Source organism: Lissotriton helveticus, chromosome 5_1 (assembly GCF_964261635.1).
Source record: "Lissotriton helveticus chromosome 5_1, aLisHel1.1, whole genome shotgun sequence".
NCBI classification, from domain to species: Eukaryota; Metazoa; Chordata; class Amphibia; order Caudata; family Salamandridae; genus Lissotriton; species Lissotriton helveticus.
This window is the reverse complement of record NC_136065.1, coordinates 1,755,679,222-1,755,700,571: the sequence shown is the minus strand read 5'-3', so window position 1 is coordinate 1,755,700,571 and position 21,350 is coordinate 1,755,679,222.

Here is a 21,350-nt window from a genome sequence, read left to right as displayed (position 1 = left end):
AGGGTACCTGCATTTATGTTCACGGACGACCCTCTGTGTTTGTCCAAAACAGCAACAGGCATACAACACACCCTGGATGGTTTTGCTGATTTTGGTAATCTGAGGGGCTTGGAGATCAACGTATCCAAAACCAAATTTATGATCTTCAATCCCCCCCAAAACACCCGTCCAAATCCATCCCTAAACCGCATAACATTGGACAGAGTGAGGACCTTTGAGTATTTAGGCATTATACTAACAAAACATCTGGAGTGGGACACCCAACTGGCTAAGACAAGTTTGAAATTATCACAGACAGCGGGGGGGATTTTGAAAATGCATAGAACTGTTACATTCAGGCCAGCCGCCCCTGTCATTCAAATATACAAAGCCCAGGCCAGGGGGGCCACTTTTATGGGGCTGAATTATGGGGTCACTGTAGGCCCTCTAATCTCATGAAAACAGAACACAACTTCATGAGACGAATAGTCGGCCTTCCTTGCAGTACCCATCTAGTTCCCCTCCGTTTGGAATTGGGTTTGCTACCCATTGACGAAGAGCTGGCCTGGTACAGCGCCAAATTCAGAGAGGTCCTAAATTGTTTAATTAACAAGAAAATCCCTTGGCTCATCTATGTAAGGGACTAGAGTAACATGATAGGAAGGCAAGACTTTTGGAAAACACCCAAACTATCGTGCCCACTAACAACTAGAGCAGAGCTTGTGTGGCTCTATAGACATTATAAATTGAAAATCTTTAAGAAAGATCAACTGGTGGCCGGTTGACATTAGAGTGTCTTCAAATAAAGTCCGAATATAGGAAAGAAGAGTATATGGATGTGATCCACCCTCTCCTGGTTAGGAAACTCTATGTTCAATTTAGAATGGGGACACTTCCACTCATGTCATTCACCAGTAAATGGGATAAAAAGAAGAAGGAAGAATGTCTGGCATGCAAACACAATGTAGAGTCTGTAATTCACGTGTTTTTTTATCTGCCCTGCATATTCTCTACCTCGCAAACAATGGATCGCCCCAATATGCAGAAACCTAGGGTGTAGGCACTGTCATCAGGCCTTTAGGATATTAAAATACGATACACATTCCCCCCATTGTTTTTCCTGTTTCACGCTTCCTGAATGGAATGTGGTGTAAGCGCAGGGGCTTTTTGATGCGATCAAGCGGAGAAATATAATTGTGTCCTCTTCTGTTAAATTTATGGATGTTTATATAATGATGATAACTGAACCATTATTACTTCTTTCCTTTTAACCAGCATTTTTAAATGAATTGTATATTTGCATTTTAATTGATTTTAGCATTTCTTTTGGTGATTTTATGATTGTGATAATATACTTTTATGGCCAGAGTCGCCAAAATAAAGTTATTTACTGACTGACTGTTCGGATTCCCAAATGCTCTCTATGTAAAAATATACTATTCAAAAAGTCTTGATTTGTAAAATACATAACTACCGTGTTAAACCTCCCTCATTTTCAGGCAACTGGTGCTCAAGAATTATTCCATACTAGGAGAGAAGGAGAGCTACTAGTCGGATTAACAAGAGGGTCACTTGATTTGAGACCAACTTTTAACTTCTGATATGTTACAGTAATAGACTAATACAGGCATTAACTGTGTACCTGAATTAGTATAGAATAATCCTGCATCTTAACAAATTTTAGACAGATACAAAGGGACATAGTGTATACTCTATAACTCTCTGTAGAGGAGTAAGATAAACCAATTTAAATGTACCTCACTGACACACAGATTCAAAGTCAAATTCAAAGGCATGCACAGTAATCCCCATTGCTACTGTTGGACCTGGCCCTTTTTTGCAGGGTCTCCCCAGATCTCTGCTTTCTTTTGCCGAACTGTTTTTGTTGCTATTAGGACTTTGCATATATCCCCTGATAACCAGTGGTGAAGTGTGTTCTCCCTAAAACATGGTACAATTGTCCTACACCTAATTGGCACATTTGATTTACTTGCAAGTCCCTAGTAAATGGTGCTTCATTGTCCCAAGACCTGTATATTAAATTCTACTAGTCGACCTGCCACACTCAAAGTAGCCTTTTAAAACATGTCTCAGTCCTGCAATTGCAACCAGTTGTGCAGTTTTGAATTGCCATTTTGACCTGACAAAATAAACCCTTTTGTTAGGACTATACCTTCCTTTTTAAAACATACAAGTCACCCCTTAGGTAGGCCTTAAAGGTTTATGGACAGGGCGCATTGTATTTAACAAGTAGGACATGCGTACATAAGTTTAAATGTCTTGGCAGCGAAAAACTCCTAAAGTCGCTTTTCACTGTTGTAAGGCCTTTTTCTCACAATGACCAACAATTGATTACCCTATTACATTTATTAAGTGATAACTTTGGATTGGGAGCAGATAGAAATATACTGCTTACAGTCTAATTAATTGTAATTTAAAATCCTTTTTAATGGTAAAATCAGATTTTAAGTAACAATTCTGAAAATGCAACTTTAAAAAAATTGGTATTTTCTTGTCCTAACCATTTGAACTTTCCGTCAGTGTCTGTTACTATGAATGGCTTTGCTGCTTTGGTTTGTGAATTCCACCCAGACAACGATACAAAGGGATCTAGGTGCGGGCAGGATGGGCCATCTGGACAGGATGTCTTGGGGTAGAGCTGTGCCCTGCCAAACTTACATTTCAAAAGGTTTGCCTCCAGCACACACAGATGAACATGACACTAGCCTTTTGTTGCACCAGACTTCTTGGAACCTTGATTGGGTGAGAGAAGAACTTTCCAGAAATCAATGAGGGGTAGTATGGGGAACCTCCCCAACTTCAAAGGCTTTCACCAGGTATAAATGATAGATCTCCAGAGCCACTCTTCAGTACACTCCTCGATCTGTCAATATTACAGAAGAAGGACTGCCTTGCTCCCCAGAGAACTGCTCAGCTATTTGAGGCCTTCCTTGGTCTCCAGAGGAATGCTCTGCTCCCCAGAGGCATGACCTGCTGTTTGAGGACTGCCTTGCGGCCAGAGGGCTGGCCTGCTATTTGAAGGTGGCCCTGCACTATGATAAGGATGACTAGACCTTGCTCCCTTCATCCCAGGTTAACCTAAGTGACGCCAAGGGTAATTTCACTGACCTCCTGTCTGAGTTACAGGGACACAACAAGTTCCAAAGGCCTCACTGAAACTGCCCAGCTGACCTGCTACCCTGGAACTGTGACTAGACCTGCCTGAGTCCTGCTGGCCTCCTCTGGAGTGAGTTTCTGATTTCCAAGAGGTGCCTCCGTAGGTCCTGGACCCTTGTCTGGCATGAGGTGAGCTCCTCCTGTGATGAAACGTGGAATCATGAAGTTTTGAGCTCTTAGTGACTATGATCTAGTCCACTTGTGCTGATACTCTGCCACCCGCAATGTCCACCAAATCCTGAGCTCCCGTGAATCAGACCCTAAGCAATACAGTCACCACCAACAGCCCTGCGAGATCTGAACTTCATGCTACAGCAATGACACCCCACAATGGCACCTCAGTAATGAGCATCTGCCACACCTGCCCAAATCTTTGCTCTACATCGACGTTCGTCTCCGATATCAGGCCTGCTCTTTTAGCTACTGCCATAAACGGCTGCAATGCTCTCCCTCCTTTATCGCAATGGACTTTTTGAAGATAACATTTTCAGCTTGACTAAGCTGGCCCTATATCTGGCCTGCACTAAGTAGAAGTTGGCCTGAATTTGTTTTTCCAACGGTCTAGGACAATCAGATGTCTGCAAGTGGCTCTTTGTGCTTTCATGTGCAATATCTACCTAACTTTTTGAAATTGCATATCCCCAGCTCTACTGATTGGAGTTTTGTCATTCTGGTATCTTTTTATTTATTTAAATGTATTTTATTTTTCTAAATTGCCTTGGTATTTTTCTTGTGTTGTGTTTTCACTTTCATACTGTTTGTCTGCTCCATGAATACTTTACACAGTGCCTGCAAGTTAAGCCTGACTGCTTTTGTGCCAACCCACCAGAGGGTAAAACACAAGTTAATTTAGTGAGAAGGGCTGTCGTTGTTGCTTAAGTAAGGGAGACCAACACTCTTTTAATTTTGTCCTTTATCCCACACTTTTGTTTTTTATCCATGTTCAATTGTCAAAACAAATAAAACACTTTTTTTACCTAATTGGACATTTTTAAATTCACTTATATCACCCTTCACCAATCACTGAACCAGCTCCGCAGTAATCTGGCATTGCAGCACACTAGGGTGGCATTCGGCCACTCTTGGTGGGGCCCGATAATGAAGCATGTCACCAACTAGGCTGGTGAGTGAGGGCCTTCAGAAAAACAAAAAGTGGTTTCATTCACGAGATATTGTTACAGTGAATGCGGATACATGCTTGCTCTTCTTGTATTTTTGATACACTCCTTTGTTGTTGTTTGGCCTTTGCTTGAGGGGAGTAGGAGTATTCTTTTTGTACCCTTCCTCTCCTGTTGTTCTGTACATCCTTAAGTAGGGTTGTCACACCCTCAATTAAACCCAATCTCTTACAACTACATCCCCTTGTCTACTGCAACTCAAAGATTATCACAGACACCTAACACTACTGTTTTCATCATGTGAAGTGAGTGGACACTTGACCGGTATTTGTCATGCTATCATTGTCAAGATGAAGATAAAGAAGGCAAGGTAATCGGTCCTCTGACACATAGATGATTATATAAGCGAAGCGAAGAGACAACTATCAGGCACAAACTGTTATGGAAATTACTAAATAAACCAACAAAATACATAACAAAAAGACTTAACGGCTCATTTGAGGAATGGTATTCCCAGCATTTACTGACCTGGGAAGAGAAGCCCTACATCTACATTGAACACACTACAATGGCTACTGTGTACTCATTAACACCTGGTGGCCCGCCCTCGGAAACCCACCCACCCTAAAGGACCAGGCACGCAACCTCAGCATCATACTCAACTCTTCACTCATGCTGAATCGCCAGATCAACGCTATTTCCTCCACATGCTTTTACACCCTCTTCATACTTTGCAAGACTTTCAGGTGGATGACCCAAACGTCAGAAAGACCGTCTCTCATGCACTCATCACCAGCAGACTGGACTACAGAAATGTTCTCTATACCAGAATCAGCAAAACACTACCCCGTAAACTCCAGACAGTCCAGAACGCTGCAGCCAGACATCCTTGACATCCTATGACACAACCACATCACTCACCACCTCCAAGACCTCCACTGGCTCCCTGTTGAAGGAAGAATAACCTTCAAACTGGCGTACAAAGCACTCCACGACACCGGACCCAATACCTCATTAAGGAATCTCCTTCAATGCCCCAGAGGTAAACCTCCGTTCAGTCGACCTCGCCCTAGCCACCGTCCCCAGATTCTACAGGGCCAGAGTAGGTGGTAGAGCCTTCTCCTACCTCGCAGCCAAGACCTGAAACTAACTCCCCTTCTCAACCGAAGAAGCCAGACACTGGACTAGTTAGAAAGGACCTCAAGACCTTGCTCTTCGAATGACTCCAACTGAGCTGCTCACAACCCCTCCACAAGCACCATGAGACCCTCATGGATGAGTAGTGTGCTCTGCAAATCTTGATTGATTGATTACCTGAGGTTCAGAAAAAAAGGGTTCCCATTACCAGGACACTCTATTATTGCAGGCATCAAACTCAGTCTCCTCATGCATTGTGGAATTCATTGACCATCATTTGCAACTTTTCATGAAAGACCTTCCTTTCTACATTAGAGATACTAAATATATTGTAATCATAACTGAATTACATTGAATGGGAACAAAACTATATATTAGCAAATATCGATGTAGTGAGCCTATAAACCTCAATCAAACATATTGATGGAATTGATGCAGTACGCATTTCGCTGACAACACAACCAGCACAGTCAATAGAGTCGAACAAAATGGTCATTAGTGGACTTGCCCTTTTTGCGTGTCATCCCAGAACATTTTGCCTTCCTCATGTATTTTTTTCTGACCTGTTGTTGGTGGGTTTAGGACTTTGGGCATTTTATAATTGCTGATCAGTGCTAAAGTGCAAGTGCTCTTTATGCTAAACTTGGTAAGATTGGTCCACACCTGTTTGGCATATTTAATTTACCTGTCAGTCCCTTTATACAGTGGTATCTCATATATCCAGGGCCGGTAAATTAAATGTTACTGGTAGGCTTGCAGCGCTGCTTGCGCCACCCACCAAAGTAGCCTTTCAAACCTGTCTCAGGCCACTGCAGGGTCTGCGCGCGCAGTTTAGTGCTGCAGTGACGTGGAACATAAAGTGGTTGCCACGCCTGTTACTCCCCTTTTACTCCATATCAGTCACCGCTAAGGTAGGACCTAGCTAGCCCTATGGGCAGGGTGTGGTGTAGGTAGGTATGACATGTGCCTTAACTGTGTAGCATGTCCTGGTAGTAACAAACAGCCTATTTGAGTTCTCACTGCTGTGAGGCTGCCCTCTCGTAGGGATCCATTGTGGATTCCCTGATATGTGCTTCAGTGGTGATTCCTGACATGAGAGTTGTAGCGGTGTCAAGTTTGGTATGTTTGCAATAGTGGTGATAAATGCTGCATATTGGTGTTCGTGGATTTATCACTATTTTAGAAATGCCTCTTTTAGAAGTAGGCATTACTGTGTGCTATGTGTCTTTTTTCCTGCCTGTTGTGTATCGACTGTCTGGCTTTGGAGTGACAGGGACTGGGGAAGTTCAGTGGCTCCAGAGAGTCTGGATGAGTCAGCGCTAGGCTGAATAGGCCTTGTCTGCATTTAAGGTGGTGGGAAGAGTAGCACGTGCACCTGAAAAGGGCTGTGCCTGCCTTCAACAATGATGGCACCACCCCCCTGTTGTGTGTCGGGGGCCAGGGCTTACACTAACAATGGTGAGTGTTGTGCACTTGCAAAGAGCCCCCCAGAACTGGTTTGGATTGAACTGGGTCCGCGCCCTGTATCATGGTAGAACAAAGACTTTGTGGAGTATAAATATTGGGGCTGTGACCCCATTATCTTTTGAGCTTACCTGGGACTGTGCTTGCTTAGAACTGGAAGAGACTGCATGGGACCAGAGGATTGCTGTGCTGGCAGGGAACCGCCACCATGCCTCGTGGGCTGGAGTGTGGAGGGACTGCATCTATGCCCAACGACCCAGTGTGCTGGCCAGCTGCCTGCTCTCTTGGAACTATGTGCCCCCAGTACTCTTCAAAGAAGTCAAAGAGCTGGTGAAGTGCTTCGCATTCTCTGCCTATGCTCATGGGGCTGAGTGCAGGTGGAGTGCTTGGTTTTCCTTGATTTTATCTTTATCAAAGCACACTTCAAAAGCACTGAAAAACCTATTTCCCAAAAGTTTGGGCCCCTGCAGAGTACAGTTCTATCTCCATCTCCCTAAGCCTTAGGAGTGGGCTCCAGCCATTCGGATAACAGGTGCCACTGCACCGTGGAAAGAGGGATGCAAAATTGACAAGGATACTGCTCCGTGATTCCGAAAATCAGAGTTCAGGCTGGCTGTGGCCGGGGCTCTCAAGAGGGAGAGAATACCCCCGCAAGTTGTCTGAACCTGTAATGTTGCTGGGCAACGGAATCCCTGAAGTTCACCTAGCCAAGCCCCCAGCGGCTTACGACAACAGCATTCCATTGGCAGTGCTGGAAGAGGAAGTCCTGGCCCATCACTAGTGGCTCGAGTCAGGAGGCACTCTAAGAAAGGCCATCTGCATTTGCTCCCGGGGTTTAAGTAGTTGCTCTGTTCGACTGCAGACACCCGCCTTGGTTATGGATACCAGGGGGGACATGCGGCGAAGTCTCTCCACAGCGCTGTTTGCCCCCTCATTGTGGTGGGTACATATTTGTAAAGTGTCACCGGTTCTGGTTGTGAGGGTGGGGTGAGACCTCGTCGGAGGCCCCTGGCCCACAGATTCAGAGGAATCACCAGTGATACCTAAAGAATAATCTCCCTCATGACCAAAGTTGTTTATAAATAGGAATTATTCCCAGGAGCCAACTGTGAGCGCCCAAGCTAATATTTGAACCCACTCAGAGAAAATTATAACAACATACCTGAAAAATATACAATTGTTATTTTCATTTCATTTTATCAAAATACTTTTTCATGACTTATACAAATCCATAAATATTTTTGCCATTCTGTAATTGTGTTCCCCAGATATATTATGAATGTGATCGTGTGTCTGGATATGTGTGAGTTGGGTTTGAATGGGTTGTTGTGATGTTTCTGGTTGTCTCTTCCCGGGTTTTAATGATTTGATTATATGTGTTGTTTTTCTCATTTATGTTGATGTATGACTTAATTATGTTGAAATATGTTATTTTAAAAATATTTATGGATTAGTATAAGTCATGAAAAATTATTTTGATAAAATTAAATGAAAATAAAAATTGTATATTTTTCAGGTATGTTTTATAATTTTCTCTGAGTGGGTTCACATATTAGTTTGGGCGCTCACAGTTGGCTTCTGGGATTAATTCCTATGTATAAACAACTTTGATCATCAGAGAGATTATTCTTTAGGTTTGATAATTTTCCCCTCTTCTCCCTGACCTTGTTCTGCACCTTTAGAGGGGGTTCCCTTCCTTTTTGCATTGATCACCAGTGATACCGGCACCCTAGTGGGTCTTGCCTAGGCTGTGGGGTTTTAGGTTTAAACCTATAATAACTGATAAAACCCCACTGAAAGAAAAATAGCCCTCACCAGTGAAAACATATAAACACTGAAAAAACACCTGCACAACCACAAACTAAATGCCAATCAAAGAAAGGAAAAAGAGAGTGAACGAGTCATTTTTTTCTTCCTGAAGAGGTCAATACAATTTAACTTTGTTATACCAGCTAGCATTAAGGAAGACTGGCTAACATTATTCTGCTTGAGTTTTGTTCTTTAGGGATGCCACTAAAATATTGTTTCTTCTTCCTTTTACTTTTTCCAGGTTTGTGGCCTTTGGTCTAAAGATTCAGGGTTTAGTTTCATATTTTAGGTGTAGTTTAATTATTTTATAAACTGAAGAGAATCAGGAAATATCAAACTCATATTTGATATTTTGGCTGCATTTGATTCTTTCACTGATAGGTAAAATGGCTGGTTTCATAAAAATCTTTCCTGATATGTGTCATTACATTTACCCACAGAGAATGGGTAAAAACCCTTAAAACATCAGACCATAGTTTCTAGTGGGTCAGTATTGATAGTAGGTGAATTGCCAACACCTCAGGCTTTAAACATTCAATGCAAGGTATAGTGACAGGTATATATATATCAACAAGCATCTGGGATAGTGGTGAAGACATGACACCAGACTTTTGGAAAACATGGAACTCAGTGTCACTTGTAATGCTCTGCAAAAAAGGTTCTTTCCAAGTTCAACAAAGATTGGAGTGATATTGTTTGTATTTGCAGTGATTCAGCTATGTATATAAAAAAAGTTGTGTGATGACCTGTCAAATTGATACCCGAGCTGAAGTGATTCCCTCTAGGAGATCCTTGCCACTTGTTAGATGGTATGCTGAAAGCATCTTTACAGTCTTCAGAGTTAATGAGGGATGCTATTGACTTTTTAGTACATTCTGGTGCACTGTTTTCCTATGCACAGGAACTAAAACGCAAATATTTATCATTTTGTGCTTTATGTGGCATCAAAGAAAGAGTCATCCCAACTGTGTCCCTTAGCTGATGGTTCTCATCCGTAGGGGCTATGAATGCTGAGAGGACCTTTTCACAGAAGCTTACATGGGAAGGAAAGAGCGAGCGCACATGACCCAAAGACTCACTGCAGTATTGTATGGTTTACTACAATAAGATTAATTTGCAAAAAGCTATTTGGACCTCATATACACTATATGCACACTGTTTATATACCATGTTATTTCAGTGCAGAACATAAGCAATAATAAAAGCAAAACGTTCCATAAACACTGGAAAAACACTTTTTCTGTTGTTTTTAGTGGCGCGAAAATGTGTAACCACTGATAACAACAGTTTTTTAAGATATTGAAAACACTGAAAAAACCCCACCAGAATTCACCCAAAATAGAAACTGAAAACAGGAAAGCCTAGTCTTGCCCCATAACGTGCGCAAGGAGCACAGGAGAACGGTCATCGATTGTCACTGCACATGAGATGCCCAGATGTAAACAGGTAGGTGATGGCCTATTGACAGGATTCTGCGCAATGGGTATAGTGATGTAATGGTAAATCTAATGTGGCATGGTGTTACTATAATGTGAGCAGCTTACCAGGGTGGACTCTAGTACCTATGTTGGCATAGTTTATGGTTTATGCCTAATGCTTTGTGCTAGGAGGCATCATACCAGTACTTACCGGTTGCCCCAACTGTATGTGATGTTTATGACAGTGGCCTGATTGGCCCAGTGATTCATGTAAATCCCTGTAAAGTCATGACAAGTGCCTAGTGGCACGGTAAAATATGTGATGGTGTTCTAATTTGTTTTATGGATAATGCAAAGGCTATTGTTATATAACATTGTGTGGAGTTTCTTTTGTGGTGTGCCTAGTGTGTCACTGCTGTATGAGTGTGTTACGCAAACGCTTTACACATTGCCTCTGAGATAAGCCAGACTGCTCTGCCAAGCAGCCAAGGGGGTGAGCAGGGGTTATCTTCAGTGTCTAACTCCTTTGCCCTGACTAGAGTGGTTGATTTCTGACTGGCTTAAGCACATGCCCTAGCCAGCCAGAAATCCCATTTCTAACAGTCATTGAAATGCTCTTGTTCTATTTATCCAACAATACCTTCTATTTCAAAGAGGAATACAACAAGCAAATACAAGGGACAGCACTAGGATATCAATTTTCTCCACTATACGAAAGCAAATGTATGAGATAAGTCAAGAGATTCTGGCTCAGGATAACCAAAATATGCATGCCTCATAATATTTTGTATATAAGAAACATATGGCATCCCAACAGGTATAATTTGGAGACAGTTAGTTCAGATATGTATAAAACATTATCACAAGGAGATAAGGAGATTCTCTTTTGGTTTTTCACATATGTGCTAGTAACATCATATTTATTAATTGGGTACAAGGAGAGGTACAAAGGGGGGAAAACAAGGTAATTCTGCAGTTATAACAGCACTGCAAGGAGCAGAGTAAAACACTTGTAGGTAACTCAAAATTGTACTTGGTGCTTAGTGCGAGTGAGTGAAGGCACGGTAGCAAAACAAGTGACAATAAACAGCGACGGCGGCGCAGGGTGACTGGTGATCAATATATACAGTGAATACAAACAATATGGTTCCACGTTTGTTTTGAGATAGAGTTGAATGAGAATATGCAAGTATTTATGCTGGAACCATTTGGACTGGAGCGCCTATGTTCGCGCTTGATGGTCGACGGCGTTTCGATCCCATTTAAGTCGGGATCATCATCAGGACTTGGGTTAATTGCAGTGCTGTAGGGGGAATGGACGGGAATTAATCGAGGGCAGAGAGAGAGGCAGGGTTGGGGTACGGGGAGTGGTGGGATTGTGTGTGGTATGGGGAAAAAGACTAGGTGACAAACTTATTAAAGCGGCCATCAGTGAGTGCTCGAAGGATGGAGTACGGTGACAGAGCAGGTGATGAGCGATCCAATATGATCTGTTGTATCATGCGTGAAGATCGCGCACAAGAGGGGGACCGGCGGGGTGTGAGTTAAGGCCACGCCAGGGAACAAGAATGTGGTGGGTCAGGTGCTAGTGGGGTGGGAGTGCTAGGGCAGACAAGCGATGCGTGTAGTGGAGAAACCGCAAGCCCTCGGTGATGCGTGGAGCATGATTGAGGCGGCAGTAAGAACAGCCCGGTAGTCTGGTCAAGGTGGGGGGATGTGTATCGCTTGAAGAATAGTGTGTGGAATCGGCGGGAAAGGTGTGAAGAGGCGTAAAGAGTGGGGGTGACACCACAGAGCGGAGACCAGGTGAGAAAACCGCCGTGAGAAGGGAGGCGGCACACGGCGAGGTAAGGACACGTACCAATGGCAACGAGAGTCAGATGCCGGGTCCGTGTGGTCGATCAATCGAGGAGGAAGCCTGGGGGGAGAGGAAAGGCATGAGGGCCCGAGGTGGGGGTACGGGGCAGCAGGGAGAGCAGAATGTGATGGACTTACCAGGTCCGGTGGGTCATCCGGGATACCCTGTGAAGTACCGGTCAGTAGATCCGGCGCGGGGAAGGAGTCCTCGATCCCGGCGGTGATCAGTGGAAACGAGAGTCAATCTGGGGAGAACAGGGGACTAGGTCAGGCTAAAAATCGTGTCCAGGGGTGAGGGGGAAGGGGGAGCCATGAACGGCATAGAACGTACCTCGTAACACAGGGGCTTCGTGAGGAATGATTCCGTGTAGGCGTTGCCGGGGAGACGACAGGCGAAGCCGGAAGAGAAAAAGGGGATTGGCCTAGGGGCGGGGCTGAGTGACGTGGAGGGAATCCGCTGAAGCTGGGACTGTAGCCGGCGGAGTGGGAGGGAGGGCCCGAAATTGATTACCTAAAATGCGGAACCTAGTGCGCGGCATAGGAAGGCAGTAAAGAGAATGAATGTGTGTGAAAGTAGCGCTTGGAGCTAGGGAGTGTGTACTAACAATACAGACTCGTTGGAGGAGCACACGATGTTGACAAATGGCTGCTATATAATGTGCCATCCAGTGGCATAAATGGCTAATATTAATCAATTGCAGAACAATTTAGCAGATGTAGATCAAACATTTAGATATACATTGGGTGTAATCACATCTGTACATATGGCAAACATGTCAATTATAGTGAAGCCGATCCCCATGGTGAACATAGCTAGGTACATGAACAGTTACTCAAAGGACAGCTGGCATGGATGGGGTAAGTAGAATAGGGCAAAGGAGTATGGCAACCCTAGATCGAGACAAAACTTTGTGATACAACTTGAATAGGGATAAGGAGTATATTCAGGGATCAAGGGCGACAGGACATGACAAAGGAGGAATGGAACCCATTTAGATGGTGATGGTACTATTCCATTCGTCAATAGTGTTCAAACCGTGGTTGACAGAGTCGCAAAGGGTCATCCACTTACATTCACATTTGTTCAACAGTGATTTTATGTCCCCTCCCCGAGGGGGGAGTGTGATCTGTTCCACCACTTGCCACTTAATGTCCGTATACCTATGGTTCTCTCCTAGGTAGTGGGGAACCAGTGGTGCAGTCATCACTTTGCAGTTTAACCTGCTCTTGTGTTGGATGATCCTGTTTTTGATGGGTTGTGTTGTTTGGCCTATGTAGATCAAGGCGCAGGGGCATTTGATGGCATAGATGACATTATGCGATCTGCAGTTGGCGTGTGTCTTCAGGGTGCGGGATCTATTGCCAAAGGTGAATACTTTGGTGTTAATTGTGATGTCGCACACAGAGCAATTTTGGCATTTGTAATGGCCCACCACCGGTGGGAGTCCCCAGGCAGCGGTGATAGTGTGGTTGTCTGTACTATTGTCTGGCCATGTGATGGCGTGTACCAAGTGAGATGCTATGTTATCTCCATGTTGATAGGAAAAAAGGGGTTCATCTTTGAATGGTTCTAAAGGACGTAGTATGGACCAATTGTTTTTGATGATCTTCGCCACTTTATTACTGCTGGGGCTGAATCTGGAAACAAATGGAATTCTTTTCATTGGTGGTTTATTTTGGGGCGCAAGTAAATGTTCTCTGTGGTTATACCACGCTCTCTTGCGAGCTCTCGAAATAAGTCTTTTGGGGTATCCTCTGGTGATGAGTTTTTTGGACAGAACTTCGGCCTCCCGGGAGTAGTCTTTCCTCCATTTGCAATTCCACCGGATGCGGATAAATTGGCCATATGGTAATCCGTCTCTCAGGACGCGCGGGTGGTAGCTGGAATACTGTAGGAGTGTGTTCCTCTCAGTTGGTTTTCTGAAGAGGCAGGTACCCAACTTGCCATCTTCCGCATGTATAGTGACATCTAGGAAGGGGAGGTCGTTGTTTCTGTCATCACATGTGAAGTAAAGGTGTTCTTGTGACTGATTTAACCATTCCATGAAGGAAGCAAGGTCATCTTTGGTACCTTTCCATAGCAACAAAATGTTGTCTATGTAACGACGCCATAGACTGATGTGGTTGGAGAAGGGGTTGATGGTATGCAGAATGTTCATTGTCTCCAACTCGTGCACAAATAAAATGGCAACATTCGGGCTAAGCAAGCCCCCATGGAGACCCCTTGATCTGTAGATAATAGGTACTCCGGTAGAGGAAATAGTTGTTTTGTAGGGCAATTCTGAGGAGGTCCATGATAAAGTCTGTGGGTATCTTACTCGGCCTGGGTCTTTTCAGTAGAAGAGATTTGATCACCTGTAGTCCTTCCTCATGGGGGAAGTTCGTATACAACGATTCGATGTCCAACCCTGCCATCAGTTCAGTTTCAGTGTCAAACGGTTGGTCTTGGTTCATGTTGATAAGATCTGTGGTATCTCTAATAAAAGTGTGCCAGCTCCACATGCCCCACCAGCAGACCACAACCTTTATTGCAACCTGTTTTTTTAGGACAAGGCTGCGGATGCGACCAACCCCCGCCAAGACCAAACAGAGTGCGCCCATACCAACACCAATTCTCGGGCAAAAGACAAACCCGCAATTGGTTTTACCAGTGGGGGCCCCCACAGTGAATTCAGGACTTATTGATCCTAGACCTCCTTCCACATCCTCAATGATGCATCCTAATCTGGTGGATCTATGCGATACACTGCAATCATATCAAATCATGATGGCCCCCGCGCTACCTATTGCACTGACCTCAATTGTTCCCAACCCGGAACATATACCCATCTTCAACTTAGCCAACCAGAACCTAACTGAGGATGAGACTCGCATCCTATCCCATGGATTGAGCTTCGTTCCCACTGAACGCACCAATTTCCTTGATTTACAATCCAGTGTCTTGAAGTTCTTTTGACGCATTAGATTAAAACAATTCTTCAAAGTTGAACCTGAAGCCTACATTCAACGATTCCACCCGGCATCCACATTCAACCCTCCTTCATCCTCCATGCCCGCTGAAATTCTGGCATTTGAGCATCTGGTACTCTATGACATTGCCGTACTCCAATCCCAGTTTCAATACGTCCCATACAATATCTCATGCTCAGAAAAACAAGCTCTCCTTAACCTCAAAAACAATAAGGACATTATCATCAAGCCCACCGATAAGGACGGTGGATTCGTCTTGATGAAAGCTGATAATTATGATCAGGAGATCATGCGCCAACTAAACAACACCAATCATTATCGTCCACTCCACAAGGACCCCCTTCAAGATATCAAACTCAAAATACAAAATGTGACTCAAGATGCAGAATCCAGAAACATCATTACACACAAAGAATTCTTGTTCCTGAACAACCCACTTCCTCGAACCCCCGTTATCTACATCCTCCCGAAAATCCATAAGGACGCCGTGAACCCACCCGGACGCCCTATTGTCTCCGGGTGCGGGTCAATCCTTGAACCTATTGGGAAGTACATCGACGCCATTTTGAAAGAATTTGTCCCGCTGGCTGACACTTTTATTAGAGATACCACAGATCTTATCAACATGATTGAAGACCAACCGTTTGACACTGAAACTGAACTGATGGCAGGGTTGGACATCGAATCGTTGTATACAAACATCCCCCATGCCGAAGGACTACAAGTGATCAAATCTCTTCTACTGAAAAGACCCAGGCCGAGTAAGATACCCACAGACTTTATCATGGACCTCCTCAGAATTGCCCTACAAAACAACTATTACCTCTACCGGAGTACCTATTATCTACAGATCAAGGGGGTCTCCATGGGGGCTTGCTTTGCCCCGAATTTTGTGATTTTATTTCTGCACGAGTTGGAGACAATGCACATTCTGCATAGCATCAACCCCTTCTCCAACCATATCAGTCTATAGCGTCGTTACATAGACGACATTTTGTTGCTATGGAAAGGAACCAAAAATGACCTTGCTTCCTTCATGGAATGGTTAAATCAGTCACAGGAACACCTTCACTTCACATGTGATGACAGAAACAACAACCTCCCCTTCCTAGATGTCATTATACATGCGGAAGATGGCAAGTTGGGTACCTGCCTCTTCAGAAAACCAACTGAGAGGAACACACTCCTACAGTATTCCAGCTACCACCCGTGCGGCCTGAGAGACGGATTACCATATGACCAATTTCACCGCATACGGCGGAATTGCAAATGGAGGAAAGACTACTTCCGGGAGGCCAAAGTTCTGTCCAAAAAACTCATCACCAGAGGATACCCCAAGAGACTCATTTCGAGAGCTCGCAAGAGAGCGTGGTATAACCACAGAGAACATTTACTCGCGCCCCAAAATAAACCACCAATGAAAAGAATTCCATTTGTTTCCAGATTCAGCCCCAGCAGTAATAAAGTGGCGAAGATCATCAAAAACAATTGGTCCATACTACGTCCTTTGGAACCATTCAAAGATGAACCCCTTTTTTCCTATCAAAGTGGAGATAACATCTCATTGGTACATGCCATTACATGGCCAGAAAATAGTGCAGACAACCACACTATCACCGCTGCCTGGGGACTCCCACCGGTGGTGGGCCATTACAAATGCCAAAATTGCTCTGTGTGCAACATCGCAATTGACACCAAAGTATTCACCTTTGGCAATAGATCCCACACCCTGAAGACACACACCAACTGCAGATCGCATAATGTCATCTATGCCATCAAATGCCCCTGCGCCTTCATCTACATAGGCCAAACCACCCAACCAATCAAAAACAGGATCATCCAACATAAGAGCAGGTTAAACTGCAAAGTGATGACTGCACCACTGGTTCCCCACTACCTAGGAGAGAACCATAGGTATACGGACATTAAGTGGCAAGTGGTGGAACAGATCACACTCCCCCCTCGGGGAGGGGACATAAAATCACTGTTGAACAAATGCAAATGTAAGTGGGTGACCCTTTGCGACTCTGTCAACCACGGTTTGAACACTATTGACGAATGGAATAGTACCATCACCATCTAAATGGATTCCATTCCTCCTTTGTCATGTCCTGTCGCCCTTGATCCCTGAATATAATCCTTATCCTTATTCAAGTTGTATCACAAAGTTTTGTCTCGATCCAGGGTTGCCATTCTCCTTTGCCCTATTCTACTTACCCCGTCCATGCCAGCTGTCCTTTGAGTAACTGTTCATGTACCTAGCAATGTTCACCATGGGGATCGGCTTCACTATAATTGACATGTTTGCCATATGTACAGATGTGATTACACCCAATGTATATCTAAATGTTTGATCTACATCTGCTAAATTGTTCTGCAATTGATTAATATTAGCCATTTATGCCACTGGATGGCACATTATATAGCAGCCATTTGTCAACATCGTGTGCTCTTCCAACGAGTCTGTATTGTTAGTACACACTCCCTACCTCCAAGCGCTACTTTCACACACATTCATTCTCTTTACTGCCTTCCTTTGCCGCGCTAGGTTCCGCATTTTAGGCAATCAATTATCCGGCCCTCCCTCCCACTCCGCCGGCTACCGCCCTATTGCTCCAGCGGATTCCCTCCACGTTACTCAGCCTCGCCCCTAGTCCAATCCCCTTTTTCTCTTCCGGCTTCGCCTGTCGTCTCCCCGGCAATGCCTAGCCGGATTCATTCCTCACGAAGCCCCTGTGTTACGAGGTACGTTCTACGCCGTTCATGGCTCCCCCTTCCCCCTCACCCCTGGACACGATGACCTAGTCCCCTGTTCTCCCCAGACTCACTCTCGTTTCCACCGATCACCGCCGGGATCGAGGACTCCTTCCCCGCGCCAGATCTACTGACCAGTACTTCACAGGGTATCCCGGATGACCCACCGGACCTGGTAACTCCGTCATATTCTGCTCTCCCTGCTGCCCCGTACCCCCACCTCGGGCCCTCATGCCTTTCCTCTCCCCCCAGGCTTCCTCCTCGATTGATCCATCCGACGACCACAAGGACCTGGCATCTGACTCTCGCTGCCATTGGTACATGTCCTTACCTCGCCGTGTGCCGCCTCCCTTCTCACGGCAATTTTCTCACCTGGTCTCCGCTCTGTGGTGTCACCCCCACTCTTTACCCCTCTTCACACCTTTCCTGCCGATTACACACACTATTCTTCCAGCGATACACAGCCCCCCACCTTGACCAGACTACCGGGCTGTTCTTACTGCCGCCTCAATCATGCTCCACGCGGGCTTGAGGTTTCTCCACTACACGCATCGCTTGTCTGCCCTAGCACTCCCACCCCACTAGCACCTGACCCACCACATTCTCGTTCCCTGGTGTGGTCTTAACTCACACCCCGCCGGTCCCCCTCTTGTGCGCGATCTTCAGGCATGATACAACAGATCATATTGGATCGCTCATCAACTGCTCTGTCACCGTACTACATCCTTCGAGCACTCACTGACGGCCGCTTTAATAACTTTGTCACCTAGTTTTTTCCCCCATACCACACACACCCCCCACTCCCCGCACCCCAACCCTGCCTCTCTCTCTGCCCTCGATTAATTCCCGTCCATTCCCCCTACAGCACTGCAATTAACCCAAGTCCTGATGATGATCCTGACTTAAATGGGATCGAAACGCCTTCGCATGCCAAGCGCGAACATAGGCGCTCCAGTCCAAATGGCTCCAGCATAAATACCTGCATATTCACATTCAAGTCTATCTCAAAACAAACGTGGAACCATATTGTTTGTATTCACTGTATATATTGATCACCAGTCACCCTGCGTCGCCGTCGCTGTTTATTGTCACTTGTTGTGCTACTGTGCCTTCCCTCACTCGCACTAAGCACCAAGTACAATTTTGGGTTACCTAAAAGTGTTTTATTCTGCTCCTTGCAGTGCTGTTATAACTGCAGAGTTACCTTGTTTTCCCCCCTTTTTACCTCTCCTTGTACCCAATTAATAAATATGATGTTACTACCACATACCACATATGTTAAAAACCAAAAGAGAGTCTCCTTATCTCCTTGTGATAATGTTTTATACATATTTGAACTAACTGTCTCCAAATTATACTTGTTGGGATATCATATGTTTCTTATATACTTCCTACCCCAATCCCAACGTGGTTGAAGGGTCTACTCCTGTTGTGTATACAAAATCATAATATTTTGGCCATCACAAGATAAGTCAAAGGACCTGGGTACAACGTGGTTAAGACACAAGATGGTCCTGCCGTCCCATATTTAGAGAAGCCAAACAGGGGGAAAACGTAAAAGACCTTTGCTGTTCAAAGCAATTTGCTAAGTCACTGAAACAAGTTTTCACACAATGTGATATACATGAGAGAAATATATTCTCTTACAAACACACCTGAGAGAGAGAGAAAGACACGACTACTGTATTTTGTTGATAAGATTTCATTTATATTAACTTTTTTTAATTCTCTTTTTTTTTTTTAAATATAGCAAAGTAGGCATATCAAATTATGTGAAAACTTGTTTCAGTGACTTAACCAATTGATTTGAAAAGTCAGTCTTTCAGGTTTTCCCCCTGTTTGGCGCTTCCAAATAAGGGACGTCAGGACCGTCTTGTATCTTTAGCTCATAATATTTTGGGGCAGGTATATTAACAATATACTTGGTATATGGCTAGACACAGAAACAAATTTAAGGAACTATCTCACGAAAATGAACACAAATCAATGGAATATGAAAAACACATTGACCTTTTCCACAAAACATATTGACCCCATACATATCAACATTTACATTAAGGATAATCAGATCCTTACCACACTTTCCAGAAAAAAAAACTGCAGCAAACTTTCCCTTGAAAGCACAAGGCTGCCATCCATAAAGGACTATCTGAAATATACCAAACGGAGATCTCAATGCATGAAGTGAACTGCAGTGAACTAGAAATATACACTGCAGCATCTCAAAAACTAATTGAAAGGTTGGAACGTAGAGGTTATCATAGAAACCTTCTTCAGACATCTGCAAGAGAAACTGACCGACAAACACTTTGCACCTAACTACAAACCAAAACCCACCAAGTAATGGAAACCCAAAACTCTATACGATTCCAAACAGATTTTCATAATGACCATCACATAATCAGAGAGGTTCTGAAGCAACATCGGCACCTGTTGACTAATAATCTCTTCTCAATTATCCCAAAATGTGTTTTCCTCGCGCCAAAAATCTAAAACAATGTATATGAAAATCTGAATTCATCAACAACAGAAAGACACATGACTTCTTACCAGACAAACCAGTGGGCTTCTGTATCTGCCACAACTGCAATATCTGCAAATTACGCATCAATAAAACCAAGGAATTCAAATGAAAACCAGGAGTCAAGCGATTGCTGAAGGACTGGATCAACTGCAACAACACATTTGTAATGTACATTATTCAGTGCCTCTGTTCCAAATTGTATGTAGGAAGTACATCAACCGCTGCAAACTTAACTTACATCCAAGAACGATACAGTAACATCCACAAATCTGAATCAGGCCCACCTTTGATGGAGCTATGCAACCAATAACATCCCCATGATAAAACATCCATATTCTGTAGCCTAGAACACATCAAGGTGCACTCAGCAGGTGGTAATCGGGAAATATGAAAGAGATAAAGAGAAAGTAAACTGATCATAAAACTGGAAACCTGAACAAAGGGCCTGAACAAGGAACTTGAGATGCAATACTAGCTACAGGACACCTGAACTGGCTTTCTCCCTATCTTCAAATGCTTTTCACTTCTCTTTTTCATGCATACTACACCGCACAGCACAATTCTCTCCCAGATTACGGACTGTAGTGACCATGTTCTTTGGCATACACACACAGAACTGCACCTTAAGCCCCACCCCAGACTACAGAGACCTAATTCTTTACACCTCTTAATGAAGTGCCCTCTCATTCTTAGCTCTTCCTCGTTATTGGCCATAAATATACTACTATGGCTCCCTAATGACGGTACGGCCATTGCTCAACATAAGCCTTTATGGTCTCTAAGGATTTTGAGTATGATCAGTATAACTTGTACACTTCATGTCAATTTCATATTTCTAATATACCTTACTTCCTAACACTGACCTCTGCTTTATTTGTTATGATGAATCATTGTGTTACTTTGTGCTTTTCTCCTTGCCTAACCCTTATGATTACATTACATTACGATTTACTCTTTTTATTGCATGTGTTCTTTATCTGTTATGATGAATTACTGTTAGTATCTGTGTATGTGGGAGTGAGGGTTACTGCCCACTTCAAAATTATGACAGTTCCAACTGAAAGTACAGCCATTTGAGGGTAGCATAGCCTCTAGATATTATGGCTTTTTTGCTTAGATCAAGATGTTTCTGAAGCTTACACC